This window comes from Cynocephalus volans, chromosome 7 (assembly GCF_027409185.1).
Source record: "Cynocephalus volans isolate mCynVol1 chromosome 7, mCynVol1.pri, whole genome shotgun sequence".
Taxonomy (NCBI): domain Eukaryota; kingdom Metazoa; phylum Chordata; class Mammalia; order Dermoptera; family Cynocephalidae; genus Cynocephalus; species Cynocephalus volans.
The window spans coordinates 101946721-101961123 of NC_084466.1; the positions used below are offsets into that span (position 1 = coordinate 101946721).

Consider the following 14403-nt stretch of genomic DNA (forward strand, 5'->3'; position numbering starts at 1 on the left):
CCACAGCTCTGGGTTAGAGGATGGGGTGGTGGTGACCAGAAACGTTCCTCCGTTCTCTTTGTGACTATCCTGAGTTTTTGCATTCACCAATGTCTCTGATGCTCCCTCAGTGTGTTCCAGCTGTCTTTTCATTTTTCTCATTCAAGTGTAGCTGCACATTCTGTGCATTCTCCATATTTGTGGGAGGGATGAGTGATGTATTCTTCTAGTGTCCGTGTTGCTCTGCCTCCCTTCTCTGCATGTTGATCAGGAATATTTTGTACATTCACAAATCAAGCAAGACCTGGGGAGGACTTCACTTTTAGTCACAATTTGATTATACAGGGGCTGGTTATCCAGTGTATGCATAGGATTCTGACCAGGATTACTCACCAGACTGGATGATTGGCCAGTTGGGACAGCATTAATTGCATTAAAAAAAAAAAAAAAAAAAAGAATACATAAGAATACATGGGAGTGGGGAGGATGCCATGCTTTCAGAGAGGCAACAAAGAATTTTTTTCCAGAACATATGTAATTTAGTAGAGGTTCAAAGGGGGGAAAAAGAGGAATGTGTTCCTTTTCCTTTAATCTTTTCTTATTAGATTTTTCTTAAAGATTCTGAGTGTTTTATTCCAGGAACATTTATTCTGTATTTGAAAAGGAACTGGGATATTGCTATGCACCACATAGTGGCTTTTCCTCATCTGATATCTGAACTCTTCCTTAGTTGGAATCATTACTTTAGAAGCCCCACTGCAGGACTTGCCTGGTAATATAGCTTTTACAGTTTGCCATTTACTTTTACACTATCCCCATTTTTTAGTAGACAGTCTGTTCCCAATGCCATTCCCAAATCGAGTTCTGAGTGTTGGATACTCAGAATGATGGATCTCCATTGGGATAAATTTACTATAACTTTTGCTGTAACAAATGGATCTTCACATGTTTTCCTGCTAGAAAGTCAGTGATTCACCAGAGGAAGCAGAATTAACGTGGAACATCTGTTGACTGATCCAATTCCTACTTGGGGGAACTGTGGAATTTAAGCAGCATGATGCCGAGGCTTTGCACTTATCAGGGCCAGAGAAATATGAAGTGGCTGCAGTGGTGCACTGTGACTGGCTGGCAACTCTGGCCTGTACACATCTATTCCTAACTCTGAGCTCAGTGACAACATGTTGGTAACGATATGGATCATAGTTGGAATATTTACACCACAAAATTGTCGAATGCTACAAATGATTGCCTTTTTTTTTTTTTCTGGAGAGTCATTTGCTATATGTTTACCAGCCCACCAATGTTCCAGTGTATCTAAAACATTTATTTTTTGAATAAAATTGTTTGTTTCTAGTACAAGTGTTCTCAAAGTGTGGTCCTTGGATCAATAGTCTCAGCATCAACTGGGAGCTTGTTAGAAATGCAAATGATCCCTCGCCCTCACTCTATGGAATCACCCTCTAGGGGTGGGTCTCAGGAAACTGCTTTAACAAACCCTCCCTCCCAGGTGAATCTGATGTATGCTAAAGTGTGATAACCACTGCTTCAAGGGCTAAATGCTCGAGGAAGAATAAATTATGTTTAATTATCTGTATGATGACCATAATTGAATGATTAATTATCTCATACCTGTCCCATTGCTCTTATCAAGCTTTCAGAGGATACTTGCTGGACAAGATTGTTATTTATAGCACCCACACAGGGTGGGGAGGTGTCAAAACTGTCTCATTTCCAGGGTTCATAGCAGCTGGAAACACACCACTCATCATCCAATGCTTATGTTCTTCTGAAAGCACTGCCAAAAGGCAAATAAGTACAGTAACTGGACAACCATATTGTTAGCTGGGCTAAGAGTCAGAATCCTGTAGCGGGCTTGTTAAAGGATAGATTGCTGGACACCCGCCTCTGAGTTTCTGATTTCAGAGGCCTGGGTGGGGTCTGATAATTTGCATTTCTAAGCAAGTTCTCAGGTGATACTGATGCTTCTGCTCCAGGGACCACTCCTGGAGAACCACTTCTCTAGAGTATCTCTTGAATTGTCTGTCTTGCGTGAGTTTCTGCTTTTCAACTTTTTGTTCTCTCTTGTTCTGCATTTAGCTTGACCGTGACTTGTCCTCAGAGAGGGTAAAGCTCACGTCATATGGGGCGTGGTTTTTTAATGTACCGGAGACTTCTGAGGCCTCCATTTCCTGTCAAGATATTATTCAGAGTCATAATGCACTTTGCTATTTTTCTTCATTCTCCTATTAAGTTTTTATAGCCTTGACACTTAGCTACTTATCAGATGAAACTCAGTTGCTTTCTTGTTGCAGTGTTTATGGCCTTATGATTCACACCTTTCACTGCCATCTGGATCATTCACCAGGTTGAACAGAGTGCTTTCCCCCTTCTTTGAATAGTATTTATTTATTTCCTTTGAATAGAGTAACTGAAAGTACCTGAGTTTTATCCTTTTCTTATTTTACTCTCCATGACAGAATAAGAGCTCTTTCCAATGCATGAAAAGCACAGTTTAAAGTATTTACTGGTTTGAAGTGTGGTCTGGGTGAAAAGATTTAAAAGATTATTGTAGTGGCTCTAGGAGGCCTTGACACACCTTATTGTTTAGTTCAGTTGGGAGGTCTACATCTTTTTTCCCCAAACTCTTAGAATGAAGCATTTAAACATGGGTGGTTCATGTAGTTATCTTTCATTTTTTAAAGTCACATCTTCAAATAGCTTTCTATGTTCCCATTAAATCTGAGTGTGAAGAATTTAGTTTACAATCTATCTCAGCCACTCAATAGTTGTGTGACCTTGGGCAGGTCACTGAATTTGCCAGATCTTGCTTTCTTTATCTATAAGATGGAGATAATGGCATACATATTGTTTATTTTGTGTGTAATGTGAGGATCACAATGATATCTATGTAAGTGTTTTGTAAATTTTAAAATCCTGTGCAACTGTGAAGCGTTATAATCAGCGTCCCTTATAATACTCAGCATGGTCGGGACACAGAGTATACCTTTAGGATTTGATATCTGGCTTGTGTGTGTGTCTTTATAGATCTGCAGAAGCTGACCCTCAAAATGGCATGTGATTATCTATCTAATAGCTAATCTGAACATAGTATGCAAGTATGCAATAGTACGTATAAAAGTCGGCTCTTAGCTGGACTTTAGGAGATAGGAAAAGCTGGGGATTGGCTACAGCCCTTGGAACTTTAGTTGGCATTCTTCGCCTGGGAACTAGGGAGATATACCAAGGAGCTGAATGTATATGTCATTTAAAGAACAGGAATACTGAGGGAACAATACGCCCTGTTGGTCTCTGCTAAGGTGCCTCCCCAACAACTTCTTGTTCTGACAGCTAGGATCTTTTTCTTGACTATAAAGGTGCACTTACTGAGACAAAGGGCAGGACGGGCAGAGTATCATAGGTATTCAAAACAAAATACTGAGCTGGTGTGTGTGTGCGTGCACGTGTGCGTGTGTGTGTGCATTTCATAATTGAAACAGTGCTTGTGAAACCCTATAGAGTCCATCTTAAGAAAGCACATGAAAGTGTTTTAGAAGATATTTCTCTCCCTGTTGGGCTCTCACAGTATTCATAAAATTGGATGTATAGTGCAATTGAGATTTTGTAGTACAGTGCCCTAAAATTCGTCTCAGCCATATATTTGACAATTACCTATGCTATCCAAGCAAAATAGCATAAAAATTGCTGGAACGAGTATCTGAGGATACTCTGCATTAATACTTATCAGCTTTTGATGGTGAGCTGGTCAATTAACTTTTCTGAAACTTAGTTTCCTGATCTACAAAACAGTAATAATAAGCTTTGACTTGTTTAACTTCTCTGAGTTTCCGATGAAATAATGTATCTAAAAGTACTTTACCAACTGTAGAGCATGCTAGAAATGCAATATTTTATTTTCAAAAAGCTTGTTTTATAAAGATTTGCATGTACTCAATAAAATTGTAGTTATTTTAAAATTAAAAACTAGCTAGAGAAATGTAGGTTGGATGAAAGAAGCTTTTGGTGGATTTACTGCCAATTGAATAGTCACATGTGGTAGGTTTTGATTCATGTATCAGATCTCTTGGTAAACTGGCTAGTAGCAGTTCTGCCATCTCTATTCAGTATCTTTACTGTGACCTGAGTGAAAACACAGAAGTTGTACTCTTCAGATTTATCAGTGATTCAGACCTGGGAGAAGTACTAATACTACAAATGGAAGAGTCAAACTTTGAAACGATCTCAACAGGCAGGAACAGTGATCTGAAAGCACCAAGATAAAATATAACATGTATATAAATAAAGTTCTTCATTTGGAGTAAAAATAATCTACTGCACAAATTCAGGAAGGGAGTGATTTGCCTTGGAGGAAGTTGAAACCATCTGGGGGTTTTAGAATGTCTATGAGCTCAACCAGAATGTGATGCATTTGCTTTGAAAAAAAATACTGAATAGAAAAGTATGGTTGTTTACTACAGTGATCTGGTGTTTAGAAATTTAGCTACTGAGTTGTCAGGGGATTAGAGTTCTGGTCCTCATTATACAAGTATATCACAGTGTGTCCTTGATCAGGTCATTGAATGTCTCTGGGATTCAGATTTTCTAACTTTTAGAATGAGAAGTTTGGACTAAATTATTTCTGAGATTGCTTCCAGCTATAAAAATCAGTGACTGACTCTGAGTTGGTTCATAAAAAATCCTCCCTCCCCTTTGTTTGAAAATTGATATATTCACAGCTAGTAGGAAAAAAACCTTTTAATTAGAGAAAAAAAAAAAAAAACAAACCTGACACTTTAAATTAGAATGTATGTATTTATTTTCTCAGTGATTGTGGCATTTAATTTGATTCTGATGGCTTAGTCAATGGCCTCCTCTAAAGTAATATATTTTGCAACTTATTTTGCTTAACTGTTAAGAACTTTTTCTGGAACTTCAAATTTTCCTGTAACTCTCAGGTACAAATCCCAGCAGGGTCCAGCTGGCTCACTTTCCTTCCAAGACAGATAAATTGAGCTGTATGTGCTTTTACAAAGTGTGGTCTTAGATGTCTAGCATGAGACTTTCAAAATTAAGGTTCCATCTACTTCTTATAGACATATACAGGGTTTCAGACCTCTCTTTGAGGGAATAAAAATTTATCATCAAAACTATGCAGTCATTTTCACTGCCAAAAAATAAGTGTTTCTTCTCCCTAACTTGTATAAGCTTTAATTGAGCAGTGAATGACTTAGTGGTTTGCAGTGCCTCTGGGTTTGGGAATGTGCTGAATTTTTCAGGATGAATGGCTGTGTGCTTAGATATTTTGTCCAATGTTTTAAAGCACTTGACAAATTTTACTCATTTTAGTATGTTATTTGATATAGGATATGGTCTACACTTCATATAATTGAATTTCTTGTATTCTGTTTGCCTTATTCTCACTAGGTTTTGAAACCTTGAACTGTGTCTTAATTAATTTAATGAATTAATCAGGTATCTCTTTCCCAATCACATCAGCTAAAAGAGAATTAATCGTATAAATTATGTTGTGTTAGGAAAGGTAGTGGATAACATGGGAATGCAGGTGTCCCTTCAACATATTGATTTTCTTTCCTTTGAGTACATACCCAGCAGGGGGGATTGCTGGACTGTATGGTGGTTCTATCTGTAGTTGTTTGAGAAACCTTCATATTATTTTCCACAATGTCTATGCTAATTTACAATCCCACCGACAATGTACAAGAGTTCGCCTTTCTACACATTTTACTCAGCATTTGCTATTTTCTGTCTTTTTTGATAACAGCCATTTTAAGTGAGGTGAAATGGTATCTTAATGTGGTTTTGCATTTCCTTGATGCTTAGTGATGTTGAGCATTTTTTCATATGTCTGTTGGACACTCATATATTTTCTTTTGGAAATGCCTATTCAGCTCCTTTGCCCAGTTTTTAATCAGGTTACTTGTTTTTTTTACTATTAAGTGGTTTGAATTCCTTGTATATTCTGGATGTTAATGCCTTGTCGGCTGTATAGTTTACAACTATTTTCTCCCATTCTTTGGTTGTCTCTTTGCTCTGCAGAAGAATTTGATGTAATCCCATTTGTTTATTTTTGCTGTTGTTGCCTGTGCTTTAGAAGTCTTTTTCATAAAATTTTTGCCAAGACCAACATCCTGGATGTTTCCCCTATGTTTTCCTCTTCTAGTTTTATAATTTCAGGACTTACATTGAATTCTTTAACTTTTTTTGAGTTGATTTTGGTATATGGTGAGATAGGGGTCTATTTTCTTTCTTCTGCATATGGATATTCAGTTTTCCCAGCACCATTCGAAAGGAGGCTGTCCTTTCCCCTATATATGTTTTTGGTGCTTTTGTCAAAAATCTGTTGGCTATAATACATGGATTTAATTCTGGGTTCTCTATTTTTTTCCATTTGTCTGTGTGTCTGTTTTCATGCCAGTGCCATGCCATGTTTTGATTACTGTAGCTTTAGAGTATACTTTGAAGTCAGGTGGTGTAATGCCTCCATCTTTGTTATTTTTGTTGATGATTGCTTTGGCAGTTCAGGGTCTTTGTGTTTCCATATGAATTTAAGATTGTTTTTCTATTTCTGTGAAAAATGTTGGTATTTTGATGGGAATTGCATTGAATCTGTATGTCACTTTGGGTACTGTGATCATTTTGACAATATTACTTCTTCCAAGCCATGGACATGTAATAACTTTCCATTTTTTTGTGTTCTCTTTATTTATTTATTTTTTTCATCAGTATTTTGTTGTTTTCATTGTAGAGATCCTTTATCTCCTTGGATAAATTTATTCACAGGTATTTTATTTTTTTAGTAGCTATTGTAAATGGGATTGCTTTCATTATTTTTTTTTCTACTAGTTCATTGTTGGTGTATAGAAACACTACTGATTTTTGTATATTGATTTCATATTCTGCAACTTTATTTAATTTGTTTATCAGTTCTAAGAGTTTTTCGGTATAGTCTTTCAGATTTTCTAAATATAAAATCATGTCATCTGCAAACAGGGACAATTTGACTTTTTCTTTTCCTATTTCTTTCTTTCTCTTGCCTAATTGCTCTGGCTAGAATTTCCAGTATTATGTGCAATACTAGTGGTGAGAGTGGGAATCCTTCTTTGTCTTGTACTTGTTCTCAGAGATAAAGCTTTCAGCTTTACCACATTCAAGATGACATTAGCTGTGTGTTTCATATATATCTTTAATTGTGTTGAGCACATACCTAATTTGCTAAGGGTTTTTATCATGAAGTGATGTTGAATTTTGTCAAAACCATTTTCTGCATCTATTGAGACATGCATGGTTCTTCTTCATTTTGCTGATGTCGTGTATCATATTTATTGATTTGTGAACCATCCTTCCATTCCACTTGATCATGGTGTACAATCTCTCTGATGCACTGTTGAACTCTGTTTGATAGCATTTTGTTGATAATTTTTACATCTACATTTATCGAGGCTATTGGTCTGTAGTTTTCTTTTTTATTGCATCTTTTCTGGCTTTATAGAATTTGTTTGGGAGAATATCCTGTGCTTTTATTTGTTGGAATAGTTTGAGAAGAATTTGGGTTAATTCTTCTTTAAAAATTTGGTAAAATTCAGCAGTGAAACCATCCAGTCCCTGGGTTTTCTTTGTTTGGAGACTGCTGACTACCTACTATTTACTGATTGACTCTTATTGCTCGCTATTGGTCTGTTCAAGTTTTTTTTTTTTGTCATTTTTTTATAATGTTAAATATAACAAAAACAGCCATGTCTTCTTTGTTTTATCAGCATTAAGTATAATAAAAGCTTACTTTTTTTTTTGCTACAAAACAAGTCTTAATACACTTAAAAAGACGAAGATAATATAAAATATGTTCTCTGACCTCAATAACAGAAAGAAATTTAGAAAATTCACAAATATTTGGAAATTAAGCAACACTCTACTACATAAACAATGAGTAAAAAGAAAAATCACAGGGAAATTAGAGAGTACTTTGAGATAAAAATCAAATTGCTCTGTATCAAAATTTATAGGATGAAGGGCTAATGCAGTGCTTAGAGGAAAATTTATACTTGTAAACACCTATATTAAAAATCAGGAAAATCTCAAATCAGTAATGTAAACATATGCCTTAAGAAAATAGAAAAGAAGAGCAAGCTAAACCAAAAGCAAATATAAGTAGGAAACAACAACGATTACAATAGAAATATATGAAATAGGGAATTCTTAAAAAAAAGAGAAAATCAACAAAACTACAAGTTGACTTTTTAAAAAGATTAACATAATTTGCAAACCTTTGTATTTACCAGGAATAAAAGAGAGAAGACCAAAATTTCTAACATGAGAAATGAAGGAGGGCCTTATTACATTGTCATTATGGTATTTTGTGGTGGTAAGATTTAGTTTCTTTCTCTTTTTCATTTGCATTTTTTTTGTACCAGTGAGTTTTATTCATTCTTGTGTATTTGTTGTAGTGATTATTGTTTTTCTGATTCCAGATGCAGGACTTCCTTGAAAATTTCTTGCAGGGCTGGTTGTGTAGTGGTGAAATCCTGCAGTTTTTGTTTGTTTGGAAAGTACACTATTTTCCCCTCATTTCTAAAGGATAGCCTTGCTGGGTATAGTATTCTTGACTGGCAGTTTTTTTCTTTAAGTATTTTGAATATATCATCCTATTTTATTCTGGCCTATAGAGTTCCTGTTGAGAAATCTGCTATTAGTCTGATAGTCCCTTATAGGTGACTTGATGCTTTTCTCTTTCTTCTTTTAGGATTCTCTCTTTGTCTTTGAGCTTTGCCAGTTTGACTATAATGTGTCTCAGAGAGGATCTTTTTGTGTTTTAATTCTGTTTGGGGATCTTTGAGCCTCCTGGATCTGAAGGTCCATGTCTCTCACTATACCTGGCAAGTTTTCCATTATTATTTCATTGAATAGGTTTTCCATGTCTTTTCTTTTCTCCTCACTTTCTGGAACACATGATTCGAATATTTGTGTGACTTAGGTTGATCATCTGCTACCTCTCTTAGGTTTTTTTCATTTTTTAAAATTCTTTTTTCCTTTTCTTTGTCTGCATAGGTTATTTCAAAAAGACTGTTTTAAAGACTGGAAATTCCTCTGCTTGTTCTAGCCTGCTGCTTAAGCTATCAGTTGTATTTTTTATTTCACTGAATGAATATTTTAGTTCCTTGAGTTTGGCTATATTCTTTTTTAAGCTATTAATTTCTTTGTAAATTTCCTCCTTCATATCCTGGATTTTTTTTTTTTTTTTCATTTCATTCAGTTGTCTGAGTCTTTTGTCTCTTTGAATTTCCTTAAAATTGTTGTTTGGAATTACTCTTCAGTCATTTCAGAGGTTTCTTGCTTTACGGGGTCTGGTATTTGAGAACCATTGTATTCTTTTGATACTGTTATTTTCCTTGGGTTTTTATATTTCTAGTAGAGATCTACATTGATGTCTGGTCACCTGGTAGAGCAATTGATCCTTCTGTTACTCTGGAGTGGGCTTCAAGGAGAGAGACAACCTCTTCTTTCTCCATTCTCTACTGGTGCCTCCCCCTATGTCACTGCAGTCAAGTGTCTCGTGGGCCACCTGTGCAGTGGCTGTGGCTGCTGCCATGGCATTGAACCACTTTTTTGGCAGCCATGACTGTGGTGGTGGCTATGGTGGCCATCCATATGGAAGTGGTGTTTTCAGTGTGCCCCTTGCCTGCATCTGGGCAGGAGATGCTGCCCTCAGCTCCTGCTTAGGGCCCAGGGTGTGCTCTGTCTTTAGCATTCCAGGTTTATGGGGCTGCCCTAGGCTCCTCTGTAGGACCCCAAGCATGTTCTGCTTCTTTCTTGCTTCCAGGCAGAGGGGGGTTGCTCTCAGCTCCTGCCCAGGTTTTCTATTTCTTCTTGTTTCAGTCTTTGTAGGTTGTATGTGTCCAGAAATTTATTCATATCTTCCAGATTTTCAGATTTTTTGGTGTATTGTTGTTCATAATAGTCTCTAATGATTCTTTGTATTTGTGTGGTAACAGTTGTCATGTCTCCTTTTCATTTCTGTTTTTGTTTGAGTCTTGTGTTTTTTTTCTAGCACAATGTTTTCAAAATTTTGTTCATCTTCTCAAAATACCAACTTTTTGTTTCATTAATCTTTTTTTTGTTGTTCTTTATTTTGAGTCTGCAATGTTTTTCTTTCTAGTTCCTTGAGTTGTAACAATAGGTTGTTTATTTGATATCTTTGCAATTTTTTGGTATAAGCAGTTATTGACATAATTTTTCCCTTAGAACTTCTTTTGCACCCCCAAAGGAATAAAATAATTGTCTAGTACCAGACCCCAAAGAAGAGGAAAGCTATGAAATGCTAGGGAAAAAAATCCAAATAATAAACAAGGAATCTCAATGAGATGCAATAAACTACATATAGACAACAAAATGAAAAGGAAAAAAACAAAAACCAAAAAACAATTCAGTATCTGAAAGAAAAGTTCCACAAAGAGATATATATCATAAAAAAGAACCAAGCAAAAAATCATGAAATTGGGGAATTTATTTAGTGGAATAAAAAATACAACCAAGAGCTTAAACAGCAGGCTAGATAAAGCAGAGGAAAGAATTGTTAAATGTGAAGACAGGCTTTTTGAAATAATTCAGTTGGATAAAAAAGAAAAAAAAAAGAATTTAAAAAATTGAATAAAGCCTATGAGATTTATGGGACAACCTTAAGCATGCAAATATCTGTATTGTGGACATTCTGGAAGAGGAAGAGAAGGGAAAGGCATTGAAAGTCTATTTAGTGAGATAATAGCTGAAGAATTCCCAAGTATTGGAAATGTTATGGACTTTCAGGTCCAAGAGGCTCAAATATCCTCAAACAGATTTAACCCAAAAATATCCTCTTTTGAGGCCCATTGTAGTCAAATTGGAAATAGCAAAGACAAAGGCAGAACAGCATGAAGAAAGTGTCAAGACAGTTATAAGAGAATTCTCATCAGACTAACAGCATATTTCTTTGCTGAAATCTTACAGTCCAGGAGAGAGTGTGTGATATATTCAAAGTGCTGAAAGAAAAACACTGCTAGCCCAAAATAGTACACCTAGCAACACTATCCTTCAAAAATGAAGGAGAAATTGTGTTTTTCCAAGAGGAAAAAAAAAAAAAAGGTGGGAATTCACCACCACAAGACCAGCCTTACAAGAAATCCCTTTAAAGGAGTTCTACATTTTGAAGCAAAAGAACAATAACTACCATTATGATAACATGCAAAATAGTAAAACTTGCTGGTACAGCAGATACACAAACAGGAAAGAGAAATAAATTATATCTTATCAGTACAAAAAAACCACCAAACAGCAAAGACAAACAATAAAAGAGAAAGAAAGGAACAAAAGATCTATAAAGCAACCACAAAAAGTTAATAAAATGGCAGGAGTAAGGCAATACCTTTCAATAACAACCTTGAATGTGAATGGATTAAATTCCCCATTTAAAAGTCATAGACTGGCTGAGTAGATTTAAGAAAAAACTGGACCTAACTATATGCTGCCTACAAGAAACTCACTTCACCTGTAAAGACATACATAGACTAATAGTGAAGGATGAAAAAAGAAATTCCACACGTATGGAAACCAAAACAAGCATTAGGAGCTATATTTATTTCAGGTAAGATAGACTTTAAACTAAAAACTGTAAAAAGAGACAAAGAACATTCTGTAATTATAAAGGGATCAATTCATCATGAACATATAACAATTATAAATATATATGCACCCAAAATCAGAGCACCCAGATATATAAAGGAAATATTATTTGATCTAGTGGGGAAGATATAATAGTAGTTGGGGACTTCAACACCCCTCTCTCATCATTGGACAGATTATTGAGACAAAAAACTAGCAAAAAATCTTTGGATTTGTACTGCACTACAGGCCAAATAGATTTGACAAGGATTTATTTTTCCATTTTTAAAAGATAATTTTTTTTTTCTGTACAATTGATACTAATTTGGAGGATCACAAGATTGATTTTTGGGTTATTTTAGTAGTCCAGGTAAGAGATGATGATGATGGTGATATGCAGCATTGGATTAGGGGGGTACTAGAGTGGCTGTTTCATTTGAACAATGCTTTGGAATCTTTATTTCATTTTCAGGCAATTGTCTTTAAAAGTGTCATTTTTAAAACACCTAGATTAAATAAAAAACCTTTTTTCTCTTCTTTGTCACTGTTCCTAATTTGAGGACATAAAGACTTCTCAAAGAATAGATTTGTAGCTGTTAGGGTTTGAGGTATTCAGAATAGATTTCTAGATGCTATAGACTTGAGTAGAACATTGGAATAGAGTCAGAGTTTTGAATTTAAGCCCCAGTTTTGCCTCTAATGATCTGTTTGACTATGGGTAAGTAACCTAACCTCTGTAGGCATTCCTTTCAATTGTAATATTCCATGATTTTGTGGATACACCTGTAAGAAAACTCTAGGGAAGAAAGATATCCAGGTATTTATTTATATTTTAAATATTTTTATACTGTTTTAATACCTATTGGTACACATATTGAAATTATAGACTCAACAAGTGAGAAGCCTTTTTAACAGTATCAGAAATCTGAACCTACAATATCATTAATCTGTAACTAAAAATCAAGCTGTGTTTTTATCTTGCATACTTGTTTATAGACATGATAGGAGATTTTGGGGTCTGTGAAAGAAGAGTCACAGAAATTTGACTTCTGAGAATGGAAATCTTTAGTAATGAGAAATTGGACTAAAATGTGTTGTGGCTCCCAAATGTGGGTCCACTTACTAGTGCTCTTTGGCCACATAAAAATCCCCCATGAGAGCTTGTCAAAAACACAGATCCCTGGCCTCATCCTTACGGCTTTGAACAGTTAGGTGGCAGTCTAAGCAAAATAGGGATGGGTGCTCTGCTCTAGAGCTGTGTTTTCCAACGTGTGGTTCATGAGATTGCACTACTCTTGCAAAATGTTTCTTGAAAAATTGTTTGGAGATAAAATAAATTTGAGAAACACCATGTCATAAATGTGTTATATAGATCAATACATTAGCATATTACAGATTCTAAGGTATACTACATGAAAGTAAAAAAAGATTTTAACTTAATTCCTGTGTTTCTCTGACTCATTTGGCCCCTCAGCCGCTTCTACTGGAATGTGTGTTAACAACCCTTACAGCTGGTGTTCCATGATGGAAACTTACAAGATGCTGGGCCACAGTCATTTTTTTCTAGTCATTTAAATGGAGTGGTCCAAGGGTATCTATCCCTTATTGTTTAAAAGAAGCTCACATTTGTGAAATTGCCGAGGGAATATGGATAAATAATTTGGCTGTAAATTAGGCTTACTTTATGATCAATAAGATAACTGACCATCATGTGAGTTGTGTATATTGTGTCACATGACTGTTCACATTTACTTTATGTGAATGGCACCCCCATAGAGCTGTGCAGTGTGCAACTTGCCAAACCTTCTGTGGCCACTGTCTGATATGTATAGGAGCTGATCCTGTGACTTCGGTTTCACTGGAATCAGAAATCAATCATGTGAATTATCTTGCCCAGAGTATTTATGACTTGCTGATGGTAGGCACCTAAAAATTTGTCTAGAATAGGACTGCACAAAATAATCAGGTTTCAGTACAATAATGAAGCTGTTTCCATAAGCCATATTTAAGTGTTTTAAAATGTCTATCTTTATTGGCTGTCCTGAGAAGAAGCTAATACTCACTGGCTAAAATATGGTTCCTTCATCATTTAGCAACACTTTATTGATCACCATGTGGCAGGTGACATACCTGAAACTGGGGACAAAAAGGAAAAAAAATGTGTTCTCTGCTTTTCAGAAAAGGCAGTTTAAGAGAAACTGCCACATACACAGATGGATATACTACATTGTGGAAATTGTTACAATGGAGGCAAATGCAAGGGGCAATTGGAGCATAAAGAGTAAAGTTCTTAAGTTCACCTGTGGGAATCAGAAAAGATTTCCCAGATAAGACTGGTTTGGTTCAGTTTGTTTTCTGATTTCCTTCTGAAACCCTATGCTGACTCTGCTATTTAATTACCAAGAGAAAGTTTAGATTTTGCTGCCTTGCATGTGCTCATATGCTTTTCCAGAATAAACTGTGTTTATGTAATAATTTTTACCTTTTCTCCTCACTCATCATTTCCATCCTGATATTACTTTGAATTATACCCCCCACAATAGTTTTAGTTTCAGCTGAGCATTCACATTTCTGGTACAAGCTAATAGAATTTTTCATTTGCTTTTGGTCTGCAGATGTTGAACACATGGCTCTTAAGCATGGCATTATTCTTACAAGGATGACATTCTTCAAACATTTTGATTAGTACCTCAATTTTGCCCCCTTCTCCATTTTGAAGTGAGCCTGTGTTTTATATCTTGTCAGTTTCATCTCTTATAAAGCTCTAGTATGCAGAAA

At 35.6% G+C, this 14403-nt stretch overlaps 1 protein-coding gene across 6 annotated transcripts in view; it reads left to right on the forward strand.

Moving 5' to 3' along the window:
- CTNNA3 (catenin alpha 3) overlaps nucleotides 1–14403 on the forward strand; it is a 1664900-nt gene that overhangs the window by 797098 nt on the left and 853399 nt on the right. The gene's annotated exons all lie outside the window — the stretch shown is intronic.